This window comes from Temnothorax longispinosus, chromosome 1, assembly GCF_030848805.1.
Source record: "Temnothorax longispinosus isolate EJ_2023e chromosome 1, Tlon_JGU_v1, whole genome shotgun sequence".
Lineage (NCBI taxonomy): Eukaryota > Metazoa > Arthropoda > Insecta > Hymenoptera > Formicidae > Temnothorax > Temnothorax longispinosus.
This window is the reverse complement of record NC_092358.1, coordinates 10,589,561-10,603,886: the sequence shown is the minus strand read 5'-3', so window position 1 is coordinate 10,603,886 and position 14,326 is coordinate 10,589,561. Positions and strand designations below refer to the sequence as shown.

Genomic DNA, 14,326 nt, shown 5'->3' with positions numbered 1-14,326 from the left:
TTATACCGCGCGGCCACTTTTAGTGGTGCATGGAAGTAGAACTTCTATAATGCTTCATGGGGTTTGAAAGCTTTCATTTGTATATACCAATTTCTTCAGCTGTTTCTCACTCCAGAAACGTTGCAAGTTGTATATCTCTTTTAAATGTAATCATATATCCTTCACTTTTTTTACATCAATCGGTTTATTTCATTATTCGGTGCATAAAACTATTAAAATGAGGTTATCGAAAAATGTACATTTTTTATCAAAATGCCAGAATAAAATACGGAATAAAATATTGATTTATTTATTTTTTTATTTATTTCATTTATTTAATATTTTCATATGTAAAATGATTAAAGAGGCCGAATCCATATATAAAAACCATAATTACACTTAAAAAATATTAATAATTTTTTATGTTTTGTTATAAAAAAAACCATAAAACTGATACTTTAAAACATTCATTTTCTAAAGTAACACGATTACTAAAAAAACATTTAAATGAATCATACATTAAAATGTCCATGTATATCTTGACATATCATGGGATCACTTTTCTTGCTTTATTTTTCAAAAGATATATATTATTTAATTTCTTTTCGCAAATGAAGCTTATAGACACGATTGATCGTAATATCAAGATGTATTGTAAAAGATTCTGTAAAAACAATCTAACACAATCTGCCTCCTCAATTGATTAAATTAAGTCTGGATAGCGACATATTGTCGAAATTGCAGCGCAAGCGTAATGGACTTGCAAGCACGCTCGAAAGAGAGGTGTGCTACTCATCGTCATCGTCGTTCGCACGACACGGTTAGCGTGAAGCTGAAGAACGAGGCTGCCGGGAAAGGCACTTTGTTCTTCTCGCGGCTCGTTCTCCCGCGTGTCGGTGCGCCCCGCGTAACGTTTGTCACGAAAACAGCCGTGAAATGTATGTGCCCCCATTCACCAGGCGACAGTACCCCGACGGAGTTCCTTAGTCATTTCTCCCGGTCGGCGCGTAGAGGGCCCAACAGCTTTTCTCTCTCTCCCCCTTTCTCTCTCTCCGCATCCCCCGCCTTCTTGTTCCGGGGCGGGAGGAATACGCGCGCTTGGCATAACGCGAAATACCTCTCCTCCCTCTCGCGCTGCCGCTAAAATATTAACTCCATTACGCGGCGACACGACGCCGCTCTACTCGTTCGACCGAAATGCTCTCGCTCTCCATTTCGCGAGAAACAAAAACGACGCCGGGTTGGACGGGCGCGTAAGGATTTGCTCCGTGGCGCGTATCGTACCTTCGCGACGGTTTCTACGGACGAATTCAAAGACAGATTCGTATGTAATTGGGATTTTCAGTCGTGACGTCACCAGGCCAAGATGGCTGGCCTATTCCTGAAAGTATTAGAGCTGTCATATGTAAACACATATAAAGCTTGTGTTTTTCATAAATAATTAATAAAATAACGGTGTTTGTAATAAAAAAAGTGCGATGGGTAAACATCTAGAAGACAGAGGGACAAGGTTTTCTTCTAGAGACACAAAAAATCGCGATTCTTGCTGTGTATTTGGCTGTAAAAGCTATGGATTAAAAGATACCTCTGTGCGATTCCACATATGTTTCCACCTAAAGGAAAGTTCCATACTGAGAAAAAAGACATGTTTGGAAATATAGAGAAGATTGATGTTCGAAAAGAATGAGAGAGAGTTTTAAAAATAGCAAAACCAGAGTGGAGATAACCAAAAAGTGGGCAGTGTGTTCTTTGCACTCTGACAGGAGTGACTATGTTCTGCCTGGTTAGTCTGCAATATGATAATAACTGAACATCAACAAGTAAAATGTATTCACTGAATATTAATGAGTAATATTAGTTATAATAAATTGTATATTAAATGTAGTATGTAAAAACAATTCACCGATTTTTTAAACGCAAAAGTATTTCAAACACTCCCTGTTATCAATTGAAGATTAATAATAACAAATAAAATTTTTGCTCATCGCACTTTTTTATCACAAACACCGTTATTTCATTAATTATTTATGGAAAACACAAGCTTTATATGTGTTTACATATATGACAGCTCTAATACTTTCAGGAATAGGCCAGCCATCTTGGCCTCGTGACGTCACGACTGAAAATCCCAATAGTGCAGCCAGCTAAGTGTAAATATTCGGCGTTGTTCTAAATTAACTTGGTAGTTTATTTGATATAATTTATATTCTCTATAATTTATTGATATGTACATTTGATGTAGGTATGTGTACGCGTAAAATTCTAATTTTTTAATTCTTTAATCAAATGTTGAAAAGTAAAATGTGTTATAAAATATGGACATTTATATAAATATGTTTACTGATGATTAACCACAAAGTAAATAGAGAAATTCCATTTTTGATCGGGCTGAATCTTGGTAGCCTAGTAATATTTTTTTATCACCTTGGCTGAAGTGACTTTTGCAATAAATTCTTTACAGTGATTTAAAGAATGTTTATTAGCATCATTATTAAATCGATTGTTAATTAAATTATGTGAAATTACTATTCCAACGAGACTGTGTTTCAAGATCGATAAATGATCGACGCACATCAGTTTTCTCGAGAAAACGTATATAAATTCATAAGAAAAATATATTATTAAGCTATCGAATATATTATTCAGTCCGACTGAAAGTAATATTTCTCTTTGTGGTATTCATTACATTAAATTAAGTCTCGATAGTATAGTGACATATTGTCGAAATTGCAGGACAAGCGTGGCGAATTTGTAAGTAGTGCGCGCTCGGAAGAGCGCGACGGAAGGGGTGCAACTTATTGGTCAAGAATTTCACTTTTTAGGTCTGTTCTTTTTAGCTGAACTTCTTTCTTGCACGCGGTTCATTTTTTCTCTTTTTCTCTGCAACGTGAAAAGAAAAAAAGGAAAGATAAACCGTGCAAGAAGTTCAGCTAAAAAAAAAATAAAAAAACAAGCCTATTATTTACTGGATAATCAAGACTGGATATGAAGAAATATTCGAATCAACAGGTATATGTAATATGTAATAAGTCATAGATACTTAATTATTAGCAATGTATTTTTAGAAAAAACTACCTATAAATGATTTTACATTAAGATTGTAATAATGAACTCATTACGGTCTTTTGTTAAATTCGGTTTACATTGAAATTTTAAAACGTTATATCTTGGAAACCAGAAGTACACATTTCCGGTGTTTTAAAGTATAGATGATTCAAGATTTTGTCATCTATAATATATGAAAATGAATCATAAAGTGTCATCTTTTTTAAATAATTATCATATATGTAAATGTATAAGCTTAACTATATGTACTTATTATTAAAAATATATTTATATATAGTCGTACATGTTCCGACAAATCTATAATGATCTATCGCACTTTAAGAAATAAACCACGTAACGCCAGACTTCCGTTTGTATTTACAATAGGCGCACGCGCTAGCTATCCCCATTCGCCTCGCATCCATGCTCTAATCAGCTCTGACAACACGTTTTTACCTTACCTTCTCGAAGTCGTTTCGTTTTGTTTCCAAAATGCGCTCGTGACAGTCATCGATTTGGACAAGATTAGTAGTTTACGAGCACATCTCATAGAATAAATCGATTATTTCTTTCAAATTAACTTCAAGTTTATTACAAGTCTACCTTACGTTAATATCTTTCTCTGAACATTTTTCATTCTTTGAACCGAGTCGAATTAACGATTCTCGTATTTATGGATTTCGTTATTCGCAACATTGCTCTGTGATTTTGTGTTTGATTTTCACGATCGCCAGGTGAATTTCTCGCTCGCTCAGTACTCGGAAATTTGCTTTTCGTGCATTTCTCGATCGTTTCTTCCATCTCTCATCGCATCAAGTCGGCCCAGCGGCATGTGCCAGCCGTTTTACGCAAGCACCGTCCTTATTCATCGCTCATAAGAGATGGCTAAAGTCGAAGGTACCATCCGAACGCAGCTGGAGCTACATCACCGCATCAGCCGAATTTTCGGAAACCTCAAGAAGCTAGGTAAGGAGAAGATCACGCTTCTTGCCATCAATACGCGACTCGAAGCGTTAGAGACTAATTAGTAGTCTCTAACTAATTGGAAATCTTTCCAAGCATCGCACACTGCATTAGTTGCCGCTCAGACAAAGCTAAAATCGTACAATTATTTCGCGAAAAGTTATTACAATTTGTATGAAACTGCATATTTCGCGAGTATCATCGCTATTGCGTCATTCTATCATTGCTTTACATCTAATGAGCGATAAAGATAGAATGATGCAATAGCGCTAACAGCAATTCCCTGAATGCACTTCATGTATGCACATGTTGAATTTTTGTTTGCATACTTCTAATTCAAACGGTATTAACAAAAGAATTGGGGGGGGGGGGGGCAATTTCACATTAGCCTCCAACTACGAGAAAATTGGATTGAAATAGTTTTAGTCAATAAAATTTTGTTTGAGCATTCACATACAATTCGATTTTTCGAGAAAATAACCGTAAATGGAAAATAATTTTATTGGTTCGATTATGATTTTGGTGTTATAAACTTTATAGAATTTAGTACTATTTACGGTTTCGGTTCAATTGTTATGGAACGGTTCCCGGTTTCGATTTCAGTTCGGTCCCTGCTTATAATAATAGATAGATTAATCAATTAATTAATGAATTACTGTTTGCACATTCACATACGTTTCGATTTTTCGTTTGCACATTCTTAATGATAAAGTGATAGATAAATAAAATAAACTTTATTTGCTTATAATTTTATTATTAAGAATGTGCAAACAAAAATTTATCAACTAAGACTATTTCGATCCAATTTTCTCATAGTTAGGAGGCTAACGTGAAATTCGCACTCTCTTAAAAAAACAATTTTTTTTTTCGTTAATACCGTTTGAACTAGAAGTACTTAGGCAAACAAAAATTTGAAATGTGCATACATGTGCAATACAAACGATGAGTAATCGAATGAGCTATAAAACGTTAATTTTTTTTAAATGTTGGAGGGCTTCACACCAGTGATATTCCAGTAGAAAGCTGCATTATTTAAAAATCACGTTTAACATGAAAAGCAGCTCGTCGCATTTTGAATCTGGCCGTTAGTGCCGATAATTTCTCGCGAGTCTGGAATGTGCTGGTCGCTCGACATGAAAATAAACATATTCTTATAAGCTCTTATTTAGACCAGTTCTTCGGATTACAACCGTTAACCCGAAAGTCCACTAAACTTAAGGACTTAGTCACGACGGTCAAGGAAGCTCTCGGAGGTTTGCAATCACTCGGTGCCCTGATCGAATCGTGGGACTATTTTGTAATCTATTTCGTCGCGAAACAATTAAATCCGAATTCGCGCGAAGTGTGAAAATTGCAACAAGGAAGCACGGAGCTTACTACATTGCTCTTGAGATGATCGCGCCAAGACCCATGTGAACTTAGGACCCACTAAAAAAAAGCTCGAGTATGCGACATAATTCACTGCTCATTTATTGCTTCCATCCATTCGCGCTAATTCGTTCCGATAAACAATCGTGTGGTCAAGGAAATTTAGTGCGAAATCAAATCCGTCAGCTCGCTAATACCGCTACGATATCAACTTTTAAATGTTCGCTTTGTAAGAAGACCGTTACATTTCGCGGTGCCCCGGATTTTCCACAAAATCGACTATCGACCAACGCCAAGAAGTCGCGAACGCGAAACGTCTTTGTTACTACTGCCTCGGTTAGTGTCGCATATTACTTACTCGCATATTATTAAACGCTGGCGCGTGTGCAACGGACAACATCATACTCTTATTCATCTCGGCACAAATCTCTAACAACGTTTCAGTGTCAAATTTGTCAAGTACAAGCACATCCGTTGCATCTCCGCCAGCTGCCTCCAAGTTTCAAGCGGTTAATTCTATGTACGTGGTACAGTGAATCACAGTGCAAGCCGCTCTCAGACGTTACTCGCTACCGTGCTAGTGCACATCGTGTCCAAGCAAGGGCAACGCATGTCGGCTCGCGTCTTGCTCGATCGAGGTTCGGAGTTATCGTTTGTGCGCGAATCTCTAGCTCAGCTTCTCCGACTTCCTCGTCGTCGAGCGAGTATTCCGATCATCGGCATCGGCTCGCGTATTCCGCCGCCTTAACTCGTGGGGAGTTCTGTCGCTCCGTTCTCAGTCGAGTTCGACGTCTTCGCGTACATCTTGTTATATCTCACGGGTCGTATACCCTTAGTTATACTCGCCACGGACGCTTGGACTCGCATACACGATTTATGTGTTTCTCCACGTTCGCAGTTTACCTCGAACTTGCCACGGACTATTCAGTGCAGGGTTTAATTGCCGCTTATAAGAGATTTTCAGGTTGCCGTGGCATCTGCGCCTCGCTCACTAGCAATTGCAGCAACAAATTTCATCGGTGCCGATAACTTCGCCGTATGTTCGACGCCTCACTTGAACTGACTAATTGTAAGATCGCCAATACTCTCGCCTCCACCGGAACCGAATGGCGAGTTAATCCTCCGGTTACGCCTCACTGCGGCGGCAAATAGGAGGCCGCGGTCAAGTCAGTCAAGTTCCACTTGCGACGTCTGATCGGCGACTCGTTATTGACATACGGAGGAGTTTTCAACTCTTCTTACTCAAATTGAACCTCAACTCCCACCCATTCTGTCCTTTGTCCGACGATCCTTCGATCCGCTGATATCGAAGCACTCACTTCAGCGAACTTTTTAATAGATTGCTCACTCTCATGATCCCCGAGACTTTGTTGGAGGAGAAATATATAACGCGACCATCCTGTTGGCAATTTCCATAGCAGATTTTGGCGCCACTGGACCTGGGAATATTTACAGAAGATCCAGGACATCTCCAAATGGCAGCATCCGTCCCGACAAATTACCACAGGATTTGTAGTCTTGCTAATTGACGAGCGATATCCAACATCCAAATAGCCTCTCGGACGCATCACCCAAACGTCGGTGCTGACGGACTTATTCGTGTCGTTACTGTCCGCAATACGAATTCAGTCTTCATGTTGCTGTCAAATGACTAATTGTATAATTATGCCCCCTGTTTCGGATTAATTATCTTTAAACTTACTCACATAAATGTCTCGAATAACCACATTCATTGTAAAAAAAACTTTAAATCTACGTTTAATTCTTTTATAATTCTGCGATTCGTCTATAGTATAATTCCGTGTTTCATTATTTGTTTAACTTAGAAGGAAATCTCGCAAACCCAAAAATTCTTATTTAGATAAAACTTCACTTACATATAAAGGGAGTAAGTGGACGATCTTAGAAATGTTCAATTATGGCCCAAAACGATTCTAACGGATGAAATTACCTGTCATATGAGCAGCTTTTTGCTTTTCTCGAAAAGTATTTTAGATATTAAAAAATGTTTTGTACAAAAATTTCATGGTAAGATGTGGTTAAATAAAGATGTTCTTACCATAAAACTTTTGTATATAAAACATTTTTTGATATCCTGAATACTTCTCGAGATATATCGAGAAAAACAAAAAGCTGCTCTACATATAAAAAATGGTTTCATCCCTTTATAGCATCGTTTTTGAGTCGTAACTGAAAATCTGTCTAATTACTTCTATATGTGTACAGTTTTATTTCTCTATGTGTGTAAAGTTTTATCAAAATTAAAATTTTCCGGTTCGCGAAGTCCTCTTCTTAGTAATATAAAAAACAATATTAGATGCATTAAGAAATTAAACAATTTTTTTTAAAATTATTTTTTAAAAATTATTTTAATGTGATTAAATAGCGAGGTGTTTTTATCATAAACTACTGTTGTATAAAACATTTTTTGATATGTTAAATGCTTTTTGAGATGTATCGAGAAAAGTAAAGAACTACTATACATATAAGGGATTACAGTTTCACCTCTTTCGTTTTTAGGCCGGAACTGAAATTTCTAATTTCGTTTATCTACTTCTCCCGCCTACATGTGTATAACGTTTTATCAACATCAGAATTTTCGAGTTTGCGAGGTTCCCTTACTAGTAGCTAATTAAGTTCTTGGTTAATATTAGTTTGTCTAAATCTTGTAAGTTGAGAAATTCGCTTATTCACTTACCCCCTTATTCGCTTACCCTCTTTTAAGTTCGGCATTGATTTCTCAGTACCGAAACGGGCGAAATGTTCCGACAAATCAATAATAATCCATCGCACTTTAAGAAATAAGCCATACGCAACGCTGTAAGACTTTCGTTTGTATTTACAATAGACGCGCGGCTAATCATCCCCGCTCGCCTCGGCATGCTTCACTCACAATCAGCTAACAACACGTTTTCACCTCGTCTTCTCGGAACCGTCTCGTATTTTCTGCACGCTCGTGACTCGTGACAGTCATTGACAAAACTTCGATAAGATTAGCGGTTCGCGAACACACCTCGTAGAATAAATCGATTATCTCTTTCAAATTAACTTCGTTTATTACAAGTGTCTCCCTTACGTCTTAACATCTTTCTCTGAATAATGTATTTTATAACTTTTCATTTCTTCATGTTTGATTCAGGATCGAGTTATAGAAATATTGTAATTGTTCGTGTTAAACGGACTAATTTGACAGATGGATTACGCTCTTCTATCGAAGTCTCTATTAATGATCAATTTCGCGATAGTAACATGCGCGATGAGTTGTATAAGTCCATGCCAACTGAAATTAATGAAAACCCCTTTAGGCGAGCATGTTGCATAATACGACAATCACAAATCGGTCGGTTTGAAATTATCGTCGTGATATCGCAAATGCGACATATCGTCATATGCTGCGATAAATAATTTAAGTAGACTACTAATCGATATCGTACAATGCGTTTATAATTCATTGCATTCGCGCATTGTTGCGCACAATTATTCCGATACAGTTGGAATTGTCAAGTCTTTCGATTTTATCAGCCGCAAATGTTGGAATTTTATGTCCACTTTTCGTTTAGAATCTATTAAATTTTTCAAAGCTCTTTGAAGAGCTTTATATTTTTAATATTAGATTTTTTTATCTTTTGTAATTAAAATGTATGTCGTGTATGCGCTTTCCATCGAGCCATCAATTCAATATTTTGCAGTTATCACGCAGTTTTATAAAAATAATTCAAACGAAAAATATCTAATTGCTGGTTAAAATTTTTTATATTTAATATAATTTTAATCGCAAAAATGTTATGTTACGTAAAAATTTGTTATGTAAAAAGTTTGCAATTTGTAAATAAATTGTGATTTGCTATAATACAAGTACAATATTTATTTTATTCAAAACACTATAAATATATTAGAATAATCTTTTAAAAGTATTTGTAGTGGAAGTCAATGTTAATAATATTTTCATGATCAAATATTGATTCTATTGTTCTACAAAAAGATTATGAGTTAAGCTCTTAAGGATCAAATAATCGTACATTGAATCCCCCATACTGATTTTTAATATCCTCAACCGTAATCAGGAACCTCTGAAAAAATTCTTATACATTTAAATTATAAATTAAAAATTACAAAATTCTAATTATACATTATAACTTTTAAATTCTTTCGAAAATATAAAATTTTAACATTCTCTGTATCAATTTTGCTAACTTAAATTTTAGTTTATATTACTGTATATATATTATTTTATTCATATGAGTTAGGTATTTAACGAAAAACTCTTAAGAAAAACGCTTTAAATAAACAATTAAAAAATGTTTAATAAATTGTGACAGTAATTCATAACTTTTCCATAAAATAACAGATCTGTTACTTAATTACATTATAAACATTAATCTTTATAACAAATTCCGTTTGAAGAAACTAACTAACTGAACTGACTAAACTAACTATATATAAAGTCCCCTTTTAAGGGGCACAACTAGTGTGACACTTTTGAAAAATCGATTTTTTTTTTGCATTTTTCGATAGTCTATAGCTTCAAGAATAACATACTAAAATTTTAAGAGTGGATCTCAAATAGTTTTTGAACGGCAGCCTTCTAAAGACTAGCTGCTCGTCGGTCAGAAACGTGCATAAGCTTCGAAAGAGGGTCGATTAGCTCGAAGGAAAGCTTCAGCAACCCAGCAGGTACTTTCTTGAGGAAGAGGAAGGTGAATTATATGGGCCTGGAATAGCAGATTAGCTGTAAGTATGATATTTCTCAATCAAACAATGAAATCAATATTTTTATCTAAACGCGTTTTTCTCAAAACGACATTTTTCAAATTTGCTGCAGTTCTAACTCGAATACAAATCATCCGATCAACTTGAATTTTTTTGGAGCGTGTTTAGTATTTGTTTTTCTATACAATGACCTTCCAGTTTTTTTATTGGATGAAAAATGTCAATTTGCCATGCAAAAAACCGCGAGATTTTTAAGCGTAATTTGAACTTTTTTTTCAAAACTCCGCCATTTTGTTGGATTTTAATTTTTTTTCATAATCCTAGGTTATTGTACGGGAAATACCTTCTAGTTTAACGGACATTTTTTTTTTTTATTTCAGGCACTCTGAAGGCCGCAATCACTGCAGCAGTGGGAGAACGTTTTTTTTTTGGAGACTCGGGAGATGACACATAAGTCGCTGAAAATTGATTATTTTCATACAAAAAAATTACTGCACATAGATCATTTATACACAAATATATTCTCAAAATTTCAAAACATTCGATGCAATACTTTTCTTTTAATAAATTCCCGAAAATCACCTTTTTTTGGGCAGTCACACTAGTTGTGCCCCTTAATAACATACATTTAATTTCGAATGGATTAAAATGTTGTCAATACGTCATATATTACAACTTTGCCACGTTAAAGTACGATTAAAATATCCTTTTTTACAATTTTAAGCTTAAATCTTCCAAAGTTGTAATATATATGAAACAGTTCGGAGGTCAAAACTGTATTTAATACAAAAAAATTACTAAAAAAGAAAGTGATTATTTTTTCTTTCGTGAGCTTCAATAAGAAAATGTTTTTTGTTATACTATTATTCTATCGTATTCATTACATTGAAAGGACGGTCTTATGAACGCTTTATAAAGTGCCTTGTAACGACGAACGTACCACTTTAACAGTGTCCAATTAGTAATTAATATCTTTTTAAAATCAGCATTTTTGTAATCGTTCGTATTTTCGTGAAGGGTGACAATGTGGAATTTACTCGTTTGCCGGAAAAGTTTTGACAATCTCCACGTTGGAATTCTGCGAGATACTCGCGCGGATAGTTGAAGGCAATCGCCATTATCGTGATTAAAATAAGAAATGATACTGACTGAATCGTTGCGTCGCATCGCGCTGCTCCGCATCGCTGACCCTCCTCGAGACGAGAAAACTCGGGGGAAACGAAACTAATTTAAAACGCGAGCCAATCTCTCGCTGGAGGCGTTATTGATACACGTGCACTCTTTTGAAGAGGGTGAGTTAAGAGAAAAGATCTCAAATTATATAGCTTCAAAGCATTATCTAAATAAGAATTTCTTTGTAAGGGTGTTTGTATTTTTCTATCAACAGTTTAATTTAAATAAGTCTAACTGTCTATTTTTGAAGGGTTAATAAGGCTCCTGCCTACTCACTGCTTCTGTCCTTGTTTGATGACATCAGAAACAAGAAATTGCTCGAGAAATCGCATACCAAAAATTCTTGCGGTTTTACGGTAAATAAAAAAAAAGATGTAGGTATCCATAAAACGCAATTGTAATTGATTCAGCACTTTTGTAAAATATATCAAACACTTTCCTTTGGCTTTAATAATCACTAAACAGCCATAAAATTAACGTAACGTGTAACCTTTTTAACCTGTCTTCTTTCATTTTTTATTTTACAACTATTTGTTGATTATTTGAACAAAAGAAAAAGTGCTCGGTATATTTTACAAATGTGCTGAATCAATCACAATTGCGTTTTATGAATGTATCTTTTGATTTCAAAACTACAAGAATTTTTGGCATGCGATTTCTCGCTTCTGATGTCATCAAACAAGGATAGAAGCGGCGAGTATAGGCAGGAGCCTTAAGTCATTGCAACCAGTCGAAAGATAAATAAACTTAACAATTTTTTTTAATTACAAAGAAATGTAAGCATTAATGTTTGTAAAAAATTAAGTAGTAATTATAGTAAAATTTGAATCAAGTAAGAGTCTTTCAATAAAAATCTATACATTTTTCTTTTTTTACGTTATCGTTTTAGAATATGCTTTCAGTTTATGGCTTTCTATTTATCGGGCAGATTCATCGCAGATGTAACGACATTGAGTCGCATGAAAATGATACTTAAAAGCTGACGCGGCATGCGCTCGCGTATTCTATTGTCTCGCAGAAGCAGAACGTATTGTGGCGAAAATTTTGCAGGAATCCGAAGCCATATTGCGAGCATCGCATAAAGACCCGTCTTCCGATATCCATCTCCATCCTAAAGGCGCAACGGAGGCGGTGTAGAGTTACTTTGTACGAAGGAACCTATCGGAGATATTGAAAACGCCGAAGCCTCGGATTCTCCTTGCAAGACGATGACGGCGACGGGCGACGCGTTTCTTACCCGAAGTAACCCGGGGATCGATCGAACGTAATATTTTTTGGTTATCATTGGTAACCGGAGCGGTTCCCAGTATGGCCATCCGAGCCCGTCTATAAAAAGTGGACCGCTAACTCGCCTCGTAAATTTGCAAGACATAAATACGAGGCTCCTCTGTTTAACCGCACAACCGCGCTGGCTACATTATAATTGCAACGCGCATATCATTCTTTATGCCGGTCCGGCGAAGTATGTGTGTGACAGGTGTGCGACACCGATTGATAAATTCGTTTCTTTGACAGGGAAGAACGTCAATCGGCTTGAGCTTATTCTCTCGCACATACGTACTCTCCGTCGTGCTATATTTGTTTATAACGTTATTTATTCTAACACGAAAGAGGAAAATCTTTTTTCAAAGATTTACGGTTGCACGCGACGCTATATTAGACAGGTAATCATTCGCGGCGTGGACAAAAATAGAGACTTAGTTCATTCTTTTTTATTATTCAACGTAAATTATCTTTGTGGTTGTTCTGGTTAAGCAATTCACGCCTCTTTCGCTTTGGATGATTCATCCGGGGCGGTCATCAAGAGTGAACCGTGCACATTGGTTTTTATAGGATAACGTAAAGGCACAAGGCGGGCTTTAAGCCGAGTTAATTAACGCATTATAGCGGATATGCCGTAAGCCGGTGCGCAGACTTTTTTGCAGACTTGCGAAGTAAAACATGTACTCGTGTTGGTACAACGCCTTGAGAGATTACTAAAAAACCGTATGTTAATTAATCACTAAACTATTAATTATACTCTGTAAATTTTGCAACTAAATATATATATATATATATATGTCGAATGATTTCAAGTAATATCAAGAATACAAATTTAAAAAAAGGTAATTTAATTATTTTAAAAAATAATCACAAAGATAGAAATAATTTTTTAATAAACTAAGAAAATCGGCAGCTAAAAAAAATTTACTATCTCGAAACGTAGTTTCACAGAGAGAACGGGTATTCAATCATCCCTCTTCGTATTTATAGTTATAAAAGGTATCTCAATGTTGTTAAGGATGATTCTCGGTACCATCAGGAGCGCTTATTATTCAACATTTGACACGTAACTTCGTTTCACCGACAAAGGGGCTCGACATGCCCCGCCAGTAGTGAAACACACAAAAGTAATTCTTTCCAGGTTACAACCCCATCGTCCTGCATCCATCGAAATGTAAATGCGAGATCCCTGTTCCAACTTTGGCCGGCATGGACGTGATGGCAATTACAGCCGTTACACATACCCACACGCCCCAATATCATTCTTCGCGCTTCCATAAAATGCAACGGGGATAACAAAAGCCGATCATAAAGCTGTCTACTCCAAAAGAGGAAGAACGATCGGCCGTTGGGGCCGGGAGAGGCGAGAAGGGTGGGGTGTAGCCTCGACGCGCGTACGCATGGCTCGACGTAAAGGGGTGTGTGCGAGGGTGAGGGACGTGCATATGTAATACACGGCTTTGCCGAGATACGTACTAGATGCTACTTTATACCCTACAACCGAGCGACGGTCGATAGCCCGTATATACGAGCGTTAACACGATAACTCGCCGTGTTGCCGGCCAGCACCCGACGTCGAGTGACGTCCCGAGATTATTGGAGATTCCGTTATAATGAGTTTGCGTATAGACAGGGCCCCGTCCTGGTGGTGACCGGGAGATCCCGCGGTGCGGTCCGCGAACTTTTGCCAAGTTACCGGTAAGTAATCCTCGCAAATTAATTACCGGTCTTACTCCCGTCCCCGACCCCTGTAATCTTAGGCGGAATTCAAGTTTTAAATTAAATTTGGTCCACCCGTCCTTCGTCCTTCTTGCCGTCGTCGTCC

The 14,326-nt window shown here is 36.6% G+C and overlaps 1 long non-coding RNA gene across 1 annotated transcript; it reads left to right on the top strand.

Annotated features, from left to right (window-relative positions):
• Window positions 1-9,810: 9,810 nt before the first annotated feature.
• Window positions 9,811-10,635, top strand: LOC139811320 (uncharacterized). Its single transcript, XR_011731604.1, has 2 exons — window positions 9,811-10,086; window positions 10,446-10,635. It is a non-coding gene; the product is annotated as an uncharacterized lncRNA (long non-coding RNA).
• The last annotated feature ends 3,691 nt before the right edge of the window (window positions 10,636-14,326 follow it).